Source organism: Cyprinodon tularosa, unplaced genomic scaffold (assembly GCF_016077235.1).
Source record: "Cyprinodon tularosa strain WSP-4 unplaced genomic scaffold, ASM1607723v1 ctg908, whole genome shotgun sequence".
Classification (NCBI taxonomy): domain Eukaryota; kingdom Metazoa; phylum Chordata; class Actinopteri; order Cyprinodontiformes; family Cyprinodontidae; genus Cyprinodon; species Cyprinodon tularosa.
The window spans coordinates 731,092-743,987 of NW_024039683.1; the positions used below are offsets into that span (position 1 = coordinate 731,092).

At 40.3% G+C, this 12,896-nt stretch overlaps 1 protein-coding gene across 7 annotated transcripts in view; it reads right to left on the reverse strand.

Annotated features, from left to right (window-relative positions):
• Positions 1-12,896, reverse strand: part of LOC119776093 (serine/threonine-protein kinase BRSK2-like) — a 164,673-nt gene that overhangs the window by 106,882 nt on the left and 44,895 nt on the right. The gene's annotated exons all lie outside the window — the stretch shown is intronic.

Consider the following 12,896-nt stretch of genomic DNA (forward strand, 5'->3'; position numbering starts at 1 on the left):
CTGACTGCCGCTCAGAATGAATGTCATCTAATTAATTATTTACTTCATATTGACAAACTGTAGCAATCATCCCAGGGGGCGGCTTATGAATCTCCAAACTTAAATCAGGGTTTGGGGTCGCTCCAACACGCTCCGTGTACAGAGGAACCCCTATCTGCTCTGATTGAACAGATTGATTAACTTCATCCTCTGGTGAAGTCGGCATGCTGCTAATGTTCAGCTGCATTTATGCTGAACTGTAACCTGAAGCAGGAAGAAGGACCTCCAGGCTCAGCAGATTCTCCTGAATGAACCAGATGTTTACAGATTCCCCAGTTTGCAGTGAGAAAACTCCACGTCTGCATCTCCACCAGCAGTTCTACCAGGCATCCTGCTGCTGTGACCCAAATACGAACCCCCCCGCCTCTCTGATTGGCTGGAGGAGGAGATGAAAGGGAAGGAGGCAACGGATGCAAAGAGAACCAACTTCCATCCTGAGGAGAAAGGACCTTCACAATATGTGTCAACAGATTGGTTAAAATGTTTCTAAAAGGTCATGTCCATTTGTTTGTTTGTTTGAAATAAAATGTTTATTTGGTGTTTTCCAGAGGAAGTAGCTGCTGCCTCACCTGCAGAAGCAAATCTTGGATAAACATTACCCTCTGATAGTGCCAGACTTTCGATCCAGATGATAAGTATCAACCATTCATGCCTCAAATTGATATCCAACAGAAACTAAAAAAACAGACATGTAAAGATCAAAATTCAGTGGCCAGGTTTTGTTTTTGTTAAAAATAAAATATAGGGCGTGCAGGTAGTGCAGAGTTTAGCAACACCGCCCCATGAATGGAGGCCTTAGTCCTCGACGTGGCCGACCCGGGTTCGAATCCGGCCTCTGGTCCTTTGCTGCATGTCTCTCCCTCTCTCTCATACCACCTCTCCTATCAGCCTACTGAAAAATGAGCCACTAGAGCCGTTAAAACCTTAAAAAAAAGAAAACTCTGAAACAAAAATAATAAAAAATATAAGCAGCTGAAAAAAATATATAATCTTCCAACCCTTCCCACCATCACTGATTAGGATACTTCACATCACATCATGTGTCACTGAGATGAGCTGCTGAAAAACTGGGTTTTACCTTCTAAATATCAGTGTAAAAAAGGAAAAAAGAAAGCACAGATTTTTTTCTAAATGGTAACCTTTCAGAAGCCAAATCTTATTTTTAATCACAGATAAGAGTTTAAAGTCCAAAATGATAAGAACAACTTTCCTGTCTTCCTGTTATCTGAGCTAACTGTGAATGAACCGAGGGAATCTTCAGGAGGGAAACACGTTTTCCTTCTGAAGGAACTTTAAGTCACCTTAACCCAAAAATAACTGAACTTTGAAGACTGGAGCTGTGGTGCATTCACTGACTGGAAAAATATCAGATTTTTGTGTTTCTGTCACCAGTTAAAGTCAATCAGGCTGATGAGTGGTCCATTTTTTGCTGTTCAACTTTTATAGGAACATCTACACAAGAGCTGAAACAAGTAATGGGATTAATCGATCATTGAAGGAGAAGGATGGAGTCACTCCAGTGGCTGGAAGTTGGAGGGGATTTTGCTGGGAGATGCAGGGAAGTGGGCTGCCATTCGGCTGGGGTTCGACTGGGAAGGGTGATTTTGAATGGCTGCTACTGTACGTTTCCTTTATAATCTGTATATAGCTTCCATATTTATTTATTTTATTTTATTTTACGTCTTACCGTTATTCTGTGTTTATATACACCATTTATAGTCCATACATATATAGTCTCTGTACACATATCAATAAATAAATACATCCTGTTTAGCGCTTCTGGATAGATGTAAACTACATGATTTCATTCCTTTGTTCTTGTGACAATAAAGGTGAATTCTATTCTATTCTATTTCTGCTGTTAAAATGGAGCCAAAACTTCTGTGATTCTTCAGCCAGGAAACAATAAGACATCTACACTGCAGGCAAAGGCATAAAGCAACTTTTAAGACGTCTTCCCAAAAATATTTCTTTAAACTTCTCAGATAATTTGGCTTGAAAAACAAAACCAGAAACAGACTAATGACAGTTAAATCCTCTGATTTTGTTTCGGTTCTTCTGGTCTGAACATGATCAATAACAGACTGAATGTTCTGGCCTGGTTTGCATGGACTGGTTCTGGTTCCCGTGGAGATATCTGTGTGAGATAGAAACTAAACCACCTGGAAAAATGAGTCAACTGATGCTGACTAAATAATAATAAATAGGGATGCACGATATTGGGATTTTGGCCGATATCCGATATGCCGATATTTTAAAACTCATGTAGCCGATAACCGATATCGATACCGATGTTAAAGCTGGACAAAAATAAGTAGTCATTGAAAATAGCAGTTTTGTTATCCATTTCTGACACTTAATATAAATTTAAAATAATAAACTCAAATATATTTTCATATGCTGATATCAAATTTAATTTAAAAACGCGGTATCGATCTATTTTACTTTAATTCTTGTGAGATTTTGTTAGTAAAATACCGCGTCAATATATCAACATATAAAAATATGGCAACATTTGGTGAATTTTCAGGGGATTTCGTAGCATAACGATGACATATAGCAATATTTCATTAGTAAAAGAGATTGAAATGGTGTTTTTAAATGGCAATATATCAGCATATGAAGATATTGGGATATTTTAATGTATCAATATTTTTTCCCTCGTCTTTAGAAGTTTTTAAGTCTGTAAAAAAGAAGTTTTTGAGGAAGAAGATGTAGTATTTATTTATTTATTTTTTGACTTTAGAAACTCAGAAGCTGATCAAATATCGGGTTAAATATCGGTGGGGTGGCCGATGTCCGATATTCAGTTTTAAGGCCGATTATATCGTGCATCCCTAATAATAAAAAAGAATAATAATTTAACATCATTGATCTCATAATGGAGATATTCACCTCGGCATCTTAACCCATCCCTTTGGGGAGCAGTGGGCTGCCACTGTGCGGCGCCTAGAGAGCAATCAGCGGATAAGGGTCTTGCTCAGATAACCTTCTCAGAGTTCAAGCTCACTGCTCTAACCACTAGGCCAACGCTCCCCTAAAGGTAACAGGCTGCAGTAAAGAGAACAACCTAAAGATCCTCATGTTTGCCGTTTCTTTTATTCCGCTCCAGAAACGTCTTGATTTCATTTGATTCTCCCTGATCGCAGCAGCGAACCCAAACATCCAACATCACACCGTGGAGCTTTCAGCAGGCTGCCTGCTCAGCACGGAAACACAAACACAAAGGCCCATTACAGGCGTGGAGTTTATGTTGACACTCAGCAGCTCCCCAAGGCCACCGACCTGCTGAGTCCAACATCTGTTCAGAGTCCGGCGCCAACACCAGCAGAACAGTCGGTTCGTGTCTGTGTGCGTCTCTCGAACGGTCAGGTTACAGGCGACACCAGAGCAGCTCTTTAAACAGCATCTGATGGCATGTTGAGTCCAAACACAAACAAACGGCTCAATCAATACGCAGCATAACTGGTAATCAACTGTACCAGAGGAAGCTGGAGCTAATGAAAGAAGCTGATTGGCCTCTAAGGTACAACTGTTCTGTCACAGCTACTCTTTTCTTCCTCTGACTCCTTCCTCTGTCTTGTTTCCTCAGATTGGTTAAAACCTTACTTCCTCTTTCTCAAATATGAAGCTTCATATCATCCTCACTGCTAACAGAGTCGCAGATTTAATCCTCCTTCTTCTGTATTTACATTTAGTAGCAGTTTCAGCACCAGAGGGGAGAGTTTTCTCTGTTTACCACAGAAAGTATTACTGATCCAGAGGAACAAGACACTCAAACTTTTCCACTCTTGGACGTAATGTTCGTTACGTAACGACGTTTCCCTGCATCAGTCCTGAGTGGATCAGCCAAACGTTGTGTAAATTATGAATAGATGCCATTTATCTTTTGTGAACTGAGCCGACGGCTCTGACCTTTCAGGGAACAGGGACGTCGACCCTGCAGTCGCAGCAGTTTATATAACCCAACCCGAAGCTCGCTTCTTCAGATCAATGTCACCCATCAGCAGAGGCAGGGAAAACACTGCAGGTCAAAACTTTAAAGTCACATCTACATCTATAAACTGTTCTCTGCATATTAAACATTTCTATTTTGGATTCAACACTGAAACAGGAATCTTCCTGCATGTCCCTCTAAAACTCGTCTTTCTCCAGGATAAAAACACTCAGAGTGCATTAAGGGACGACCAGAGGAAATGAAAAGACATTGTGCACACATTAAAAAAGCTTGTAATACACAACCCCTTACAGCACAGAGCTTCCCATTCATGTGCTCAGCGACTTCCTGTTCCTCCATTAGTCTCTGTGCTGCAGGCTGCAGAGGTGATTCCTCTGTTCCCTTCTGTGCGTCTTTAGAGACCCTCGACTATTTTTAGCTCCCTCTTTCATGCCACTCGCCGCTCTATTGACGGATCTCCCTTTCAGATGCCCATCGCTCAGCTGCCGTTTTTTTTCTATTACCTTCTCTCCATCCTTATGTTCTTTCACACTTCTTCCCTTTGCTCGTCTCTCTCTAGGAGACAAATACTTCAATTTTTTCCAAAAACCCTCAATTTAATCATCTTTTACTATAGAGTTAAAAACTTTGCCTGACGAAAGGAGCATCCATTTTATTGAATCGTAAACATTCGGAATAAAAACCAACATCAAATTGATGAAAAAATTAAAATCTAACAGCGCATCTCCACCTTTATAATTTTATTTGGATAAGGTTGATGATCTGCAGGTTTGTGGGTTCCATCAGGGCTCTGGGCTAATGCTACGTTCAGACTGCACGCTGCAGAAGCAGCAGAAGCAGCAGAAGCAGCTGGTTTTTACATGCAAAGTTAATGGTTGACCCGCATCAGGGCGTAGCAAAAGGTCCTGCAGCGCGTTTTGAGCAACTCAATAGCATCTGACGCGGGCGACACGCTTCACAAGCAGCAGCTGCTGGAGTTGGAAAAATTGAACTTTTGCTATTTGATGCACCATATCAATCAATCAGAGAAGCTGATCTGGGAGCTGGCAGGAAGACAGACAGCGCTGCTGATGCAGAGCGCTATGATCACTCTTAAACAACAACTTAAAATGTCGAACCCTGCTGGCAAAATATATTTGCTTTCATTATTCTGGTGCCTGCAGTTTGGATTCTGTACATGAAAACGCCTTCCAGCCGCCGCGAACAGTAGCGGAAAACCGCAAAGAAGCAACCAGAGGCTGCTGTTGAACGGGATTCCCAGTGACAGCGCCTGCCGGTGTACGGGGCTCCGACAGCGAAATAATATTTGAAGGCAGGATTGTAATCTTGATTAACTGACTGTACAGACAATGTTTTCAGGCTGACTTTGTCACTTAAAAACGATAAAACTACTTTTTACCGACCTATAACTGCAAATATAGCTGCCATTGTTACAGGCAAAGAAAGGATAGGGTAGCTCCGTCCGAAGTGCATCAGACCCACTTTTTACCGCAAACGTTTCAGCAGATCATCAGAACATGAAGAAGCATCAGAAGACAAATAGACATAAAATAGAAATATAACAGAAATAAAATGCCTCACCTTTGGGTCCATATCAACAAGTCTATTCTTCTGCATTCTGCTAGTAACATGCATAACTAGTATAAGGAGCACAAATGCATACCTCTCATTAAATAAGGTGATATTTACTGCAGTCAAATCAGTAATTTTTTTATAATAAACATGAATACAGTATTACACTGATCGATAGTGGTTAAATAAAAAGCTCAAGATGCTTCTGAAGTCGTAAATCGTCGCCTGGAGTAAACAGCCTCTTTCCCTTTGCTGCTGTGAGCCGTCAGTCAGTCAGTCAGTCAGTCAGTCAGTCAGTCAGCTGTGTTTTATGGCTGATGCCAGCAGGAATCCTCTCAGTCCAGTATGGAAAGTCTCAATGAAGCAACAAAACAAGAAGCTAGACCAGTTAATTCCTCCTGCTGTAGCCACATAATTGGTCAGTCAGGCTCTAAATGTTCAAAAGGCTCCAATAACTTTGTTTTGCTCAAATGATCAACATCTTCTGTAGAAACAGGAATAATTCAGGTGATGCTGTCAGGGTTTAGTTGAGGATGAGGACCCAATGGCAGAGGCCAGGAGGCAGAGGTGAGTTCTTGTAATTTTAATTGAGTTCACACAGGCAACAGAGGCAGGAATCCCAAAATTCAACATAAAAATGCAGAACCATGGAGACGTCGGGGAAAACGTAGACGAGAAGTCGGGAAAAGACGAGGAACCGGCACTGAGGAACTACACAGGGAGAGTATGAATGGGAGATTGAACAAAGAGAGGACTAATGAGCTGATTGGGAGCCGTTGTGAACAGAGGATTCTAGAAGGAGCTAAAGAAAAGGAGACCAACACTAAAGGGCAACAACGAAAAACCTAAGAACTCAAATATATTAAAAAACAACAATAAAGCTAGAAAAATATGGATCAACATGAAAATAAAACCTCAAAGAAAACTTAACAGAACCAGGACCGATGATTATCTGAATTATTTAACTTTTTTATCAGAAGTGTAAGACTGAAGAATATCAGTGATGCTGAAATCCTCTCAGTGTTTCACTTTAGAGTTAGACACATCAGAATCTCACTTTAGATTATGTGAATCATTAAAGTTAATTAATAATTTCAGTCAAACTGTAGAAAGCCCCGCCCTTCTAACCTAAACCTCCAATCAGGATGAAGGTGATGACCTCCAGGAGGTCCGTTTTCAGAGATCAGGACCCAACGAGAAACAGTATCCTGCTTTAAAGCTAAAATTATGTTAAACTTTTAGGTTAATGCAGCAAAAAAGTCAATTTAAATGATGTTTGGTTAGGAGTCATGATGATGCATAGAACAATTATAGAACAATCATTTAATGCTAAGGAAATTAGAAGAAATTCAGAAATCTAAAATCTTCAATGAAGATCTTTTTCTGCTGTAAACGATTTATACATAAAAACTTAAAATTATTTAATTAAAATCCCAGCAGATGATGATTAAAGCATCAGTAGAATCTGCAGCTGGACGTCATTCAGCTGCTGTTTCAGCGTCTTCAGGGCATCTGTGACCAAATACAACAAGCATTCATCTTTATCGGGTCAATTCAGAGGCAGTTCAGGTAAACCAGAGATGAAGCTAAAAAATGTCTGAGTTTGATTTCCTTTCCACTCAGCGATCAGCCGAGGGGCTGGAGAAGGAGGAGGAGAGACAAATGTTCAGAATACAGGGAAGGGACAGTCCAGATGAGGACCTTTTCTCACTTCCTCATCTCTGGGAATGTCCGATCGATGGTGATCTGATTGCTGGAGCTTTTCCCGCAGCAGAGAATGAGGAAAGGAGCGACAGACTGTCACTTTAACTCAATAACCACACATAACAGAGACTGATGGAGCAGGGAGGCGGCGGGGAGGCAATGATGATGATGTCTCACATGCAGCTTCGACTCCATCGGTTTAAATAGGAGGCAGGGCTGCTGTGACATGGGAGGGAGTTTGTTTCAGCGCGTGATTGGATGAAGCAAGTTCCTGGAACGGTGGAGCTACAGAGCTATGACTCACACTGGGTCGAGTTTTCCCACTGCAAGATCCAACATAACCGGGGAGAGAGGAGGGAGGAGGGGGAGCATCATTAGAGAAATGTGGAAAAACTGAATGGAAGGCAATAAAAGAGAGGAGCAAAAATATTAGAAACAGGAAGAAATGGGAGAGATGATGGAGGTGGAAGAAAGAAATCCATCAGAAAGACAAATAATGGTTCCAATCAGAGGCACTAAATCACTGAAAAACCGACCAATGACAAGTCTCCAACTAATCTAATTTAGATCTATTTTATTTTTTTTGCTTTTTATTATTTCACATTCATACATACTGTTTACCAAATCTGTCTTCATCTTTTAGAAGATCAGAAACTAACCAAAAGGTTTCCTCTAAGGGTTAATTGGACATTTCTGCTGCATCTTCAGTTGGGTTAAAACTGGAACATATCAACAGTATGGCGGCTCAGAGCGAAGCTCTGCTTCTCCTGCTGCAGTAGAGGGGGGGGGGGGGGGGGTGCAGGAATCCACCCTCATGTGGATTGATTAGCTGGTATCAGTCATTTTTATTGATCTCATATGTAGCAATACAGTTACAGAGATCTACAGACTTCAGTTTTATGATGCGATGCTGATGAAGTCATCATGCAGAGAAGCAGCGATGATTTACATCTGTGTTCATTTGTTGCTCCTTTTCTCTCTCATTCTTTTTACTTCTTTTTTTCTCAACATTGTCTATAAAGCTTTTACTGGTAGGACAAGATGTACGGTAAATTAATTCAGCGGTCGCATCGGATCGATATCGGTCCAATCGCTCAGCCCAGGTATAGTATTGGATTGGATCGGGGGAAAAACGTAATCGGTGCATCTCTATGACTAATCTGCCCTTAAAAAATAAGCAGACATATCGTCTAGCGAGGTAAAAACACATTAGTCTTATGATTCAATGTTGATTAATTATTAATTTATATGATTAATTATTACATCAGCCTTTAAAATCTGGTATCAGTTGGTCTTCAGGTGGAGGTTGAGTCCTGAAGTGGATCCATTATCGAATTAGACTGAAAAGTTAAATCAGAACCAGATCTGACTCTGATCCTGCAGCCAGAAATGTCTGGATGACACAGATGTGTGGAAACGTTTCAGTTTTCCGTTCAAGGCAGATCAAATGTTTCCGTTTTTGTTTTCTGTCAAGTTGGCATGATTTGAAATTGAATTCAACACTTCTTCAGACCGATGTCACCCATCAGAATTTCACAGAAGTGAAAAAAAACATTTAATGAATGTTTAATTTTTTTCTGAGAATGAAGGATTTTTGTTGCTTGTGTAGAAAAATAAATCTGACTTCTACTGAATGATTCAGGGGCTGCAGACTGGAGCGATAGTTTGCAAGATCTGCTCCAACATTAACGAGAATTTAGTCTGTCAGGGAAAAAGGAACCAGCAGGAATCTGCCAGAATCTCCTAAAAATGTCTCAGAAATCTCTGAGAGACAGAAAAACATGGAGGAAAATAAGCTTTCCTGCATCATCTACCTCCTACAAGCTAAGCCTCAGACCAGATTCATCAGCTCGTCCCCAAACTTCCTCTCTACTGCCTGAGGAGGGAAGCTTTGAGTTATAGCAAGAAAGGATAAAGACTGAAAGAAAGGGCTTGGAAACGTCTTTTTATTTTATTTAATCTCATGAAGTGCTGATAGAAATAAAGCCTGATGAGTTTCAGGGATCATCTGGTCTCAGTGGAACAAAGAGGAGATGGAGATGATGAATCAGAGCAGAAGTGAAAAAAATCAATGAAGAACTCTGAAGATCGGAGAAGAACTGATTCAAAGTTTCCTGGATCCTTTTATAAAAAAAAAAAAAAAAAATATATATATATATATATATATATATATATATATATATATATATATGAAACTGTAAACCATTTTGATGTTTTAGAAGCTGCAGGAACACCAGCATAACCGGCCGCATTGAAGCCTTTTCTAAGTTTCCGTTAACCTTGAGATGGTGCTCAATGAGCACACATCCAGCAAGGAAGCAGAGAGGCTGTGTTCGCAATGAGAAATTCAACTTAATTTCCCCAAATGTTGATTTTAGAGCCTGTAAGCGTTACATTTATGAATTTGTTATTTAAAAAGCCCGCCAGAATCAAATAGCCTAAAAATAAAACAACGGTTGAGACCCGCCGAGCAAAAATTTGTTGAAAAGACGACATGGTTAAGGTCCAAACAACGTCTACATATGGTTGAAACGTGAAATGTGAAAAACTGTAATTTTAAGATTCTTAAAAAGACGATGAAAACTGGGTTTGCAGTGTCATTTCAATATCTGTTATTTGACTAAAGTGGGACAAAATCAAACACAGCCCAATTTTCAATAATTTCTGGACTAAATCCACACTATGATGGACGGAACAGATTTAGCCTAAAAACCAACGTCTAAGTGACTTCTGGTGTTTTGGGGTGAAGAATCCTTAATAGCCCAAACATTAATGATATTCATCCAACATAAGCAGATTTAACTATCAAAAAATGAGTTCTAAAACAATGAAGTTAAAGTCATTCATTGTCATTAGTGACGTTTGGCCCAAAGTCTTCATCATTGTTGTTCTTTGTTTCTGGGATTCTTCTCAAAGCGAACCTGATCCAGTTAGTTGGATCCAAAGAAAAACTTCTGCATCATTAAAGGAAAATTACCGACACAAAGAAACTGACCCACAACCATCAGCCTGGTATCCATGACAACAAATTAAACACAACTGGGGTTTTCTTTTATCAGCAAATGAATTGAGGTCACTCAGCCTCACTGAAGAAGCAGTGACTCACATCTACAGAATAAATGCAGCTCTGTCTCTTCCTTTAAATACATTCTGCTTTCAGCAGGAATCAGCTGCACTTTGACTGATTGAAAATATTTTCCTCATTTGTTGTGGACAGCAAACATAAATCTGATCATGCTGCTCTTATATCCCAGCGAGCAGAAATAGTGTCGCCTCCGCCAGCAGCCGATCCCGTCTTCCTCCGTCTTTGAGGCCTATTAGCATACCCAGAGGTCTGTTGTCTCTTTTCCACTCAAAACAACAGACGATGTCAGAAAGATGACACCAGAGACTTCTGATTAAACATAATGTCAAAACCAGGAACAGAAACCTCCAGCAGCAGACAGAGGAGATGTGACTGCAGTGGTTTTCTTTAAAGTGTCAACTCTGCCTCCAGCTGAGAAACAAAGCCTGACGACTTCAGCAGCGATGAGCTCATCCCTTTTCCTCCTCCTCCTGCTTCCACTTTTATTATCTGGGCCTAAAAAAAGAACCCCCGCCTCCTCTGCTCAACAAATAAGGCCATTAACGGCGTTCAGGACGCGGCGCTCTGCCATTCAGCCTGACGGGAGGCTAGCAGCTTTGAACAGGAACAAACGACGGCTTTCTGATCCGGTCACTGGACCTATGAAACTCTTCCAGAGGCTGTTTGTCGCAGTCGATTTAGAGGAGATGCATCGTCAGAATCATTTCTGAAAAAATAAACTCCAAATGATTCAGCAAAACTGAAAGAAAGCAGAATAAATCTATTGGGATGTTTCCATGAGGGACAACAAAAATAAATGATCAACTCTGTCCGAACATGATGATCCAAAACATCAGCGTTTAAAGGCACAGCTAAATGCAGCTACAAAAAGACAGAAAATATTTTACGCTGATAAAATAATGTTATATTCACCAAACGTTCTTCCTTAAGAGTGTTTAGATTTCCTTTTTTTGAGCCCAAATATATTTCAGTACCACAGAACAATCGGAAAGTCAGATGGTGACAATAGAGGCAGCTACTTATTAGAGCTTGATTTTCTGGCAATGCCTCATAATTAATCTACTAGCTGAGTGTGTAGATGAATAAATAGATGAAATAAACTGAACTACAGAACCTCTAAGTTCTATTAAAGCCCACAATTAGATTCAAAAGATAAAAGTAAATTACTGTTCCTAATAAACACAAAGAGGGAAACAGTATAAAGGAAAGAACCAATCAATCAATCAGTTTATAATATATAATGTAGTTGGACAGTAGAGAATAGCATAGGTATCACCTGTATCGTTATTAATCAGGACCTTTATTCACGCATCCTTTAACTTAGCAGTAACATCTGAACGCCTCAGCAAATGCTCAAAATCCTGATTTTTAAAAATAATTTTAAAAATATAAATATGGATAAAAAGCAAAAACCTATTTTATTTCAGTCTGAAAATGCACCACAGACATCATGAACTGTGATGCATTCATTTGGTTTGGAAAAAAAGAGATGCAGTAAATGTATGGAGGACCAATCCTGCCATAAAGCTGAGGAACAGCAACAGTTATTTAACCTAATAACAGCAACGCGGAAAAAAAACTTCAAATCTGAAAGGAACCGAGGGTTTATTTACCAACGAGAAAACATTTAGAGAACAAAACCACATATTAGATTATATGAGTCTGTCCTCTGGTAACACTTCAATTCATTTGGGAGAGAAGTTATCCAAAGGTCACTGAGCTGTTTTTCTTTTCTATTAAATGTCTCAATCAAATTGAATCTCCAGTCGCTGCAGACGCTGACATTTAAAGCTCTGCTGTGCTCAGAGGAGCTTTATTGGACACTGAGGAAAAAAACAAAACAACAAATATTCAGAACGGACACAAGGAAAGCTGCTGATGGGAGCAAATAATGGCTTAAAATAAACAAAGGGAGGCAGAGCGAATGGATTTTAAGAGATGAAGTTTTTGTTTCTTTTTTAAAGGGATAAAAAAAGCTCATCCAAATCCAGGCTGGACAGCAAAGCGCTAAATAAAGGACAGATGGGATCCAGGAAACATCCCTTCACCCAAATAAACACCAGTTAAACCACAAAGCCCCCTCCCCCAACACACACACAAACACACACACACACACACACACAGAGCAAAGCCCAGTTTGTGTCCAGCCTCCCAGCACTGATTAGTTTTCAAAGTGCTCATTCAACTCACAGGCAGCTAATGGAGCTCCACAACATTCATCTTAACCTACTTTACAGCAATAATCTACATAAATACTCCCCAACCTCCAACTCCCCATCCTCACAGGATCGGCAGAAGACAAATTACCCCCCCACGGCTGAAAGAGGCCGTGTGCGTGTTTGGATGACGTTTCCAGACGGGAAACATTCAGAGTTCTGTGCTCCAGAGATTCGGAGCAGATCAAAGGAATCCTGCCGGCAGGGCCACGGATGATGAAAACGATTCTGCAGGTTGTTTTATTCCCACTGAAATCATTCAAACCATATATTCATAAACAAACAGCGGCCGTTCCAGTGGACGGCGCTGACTGAGGGCTGA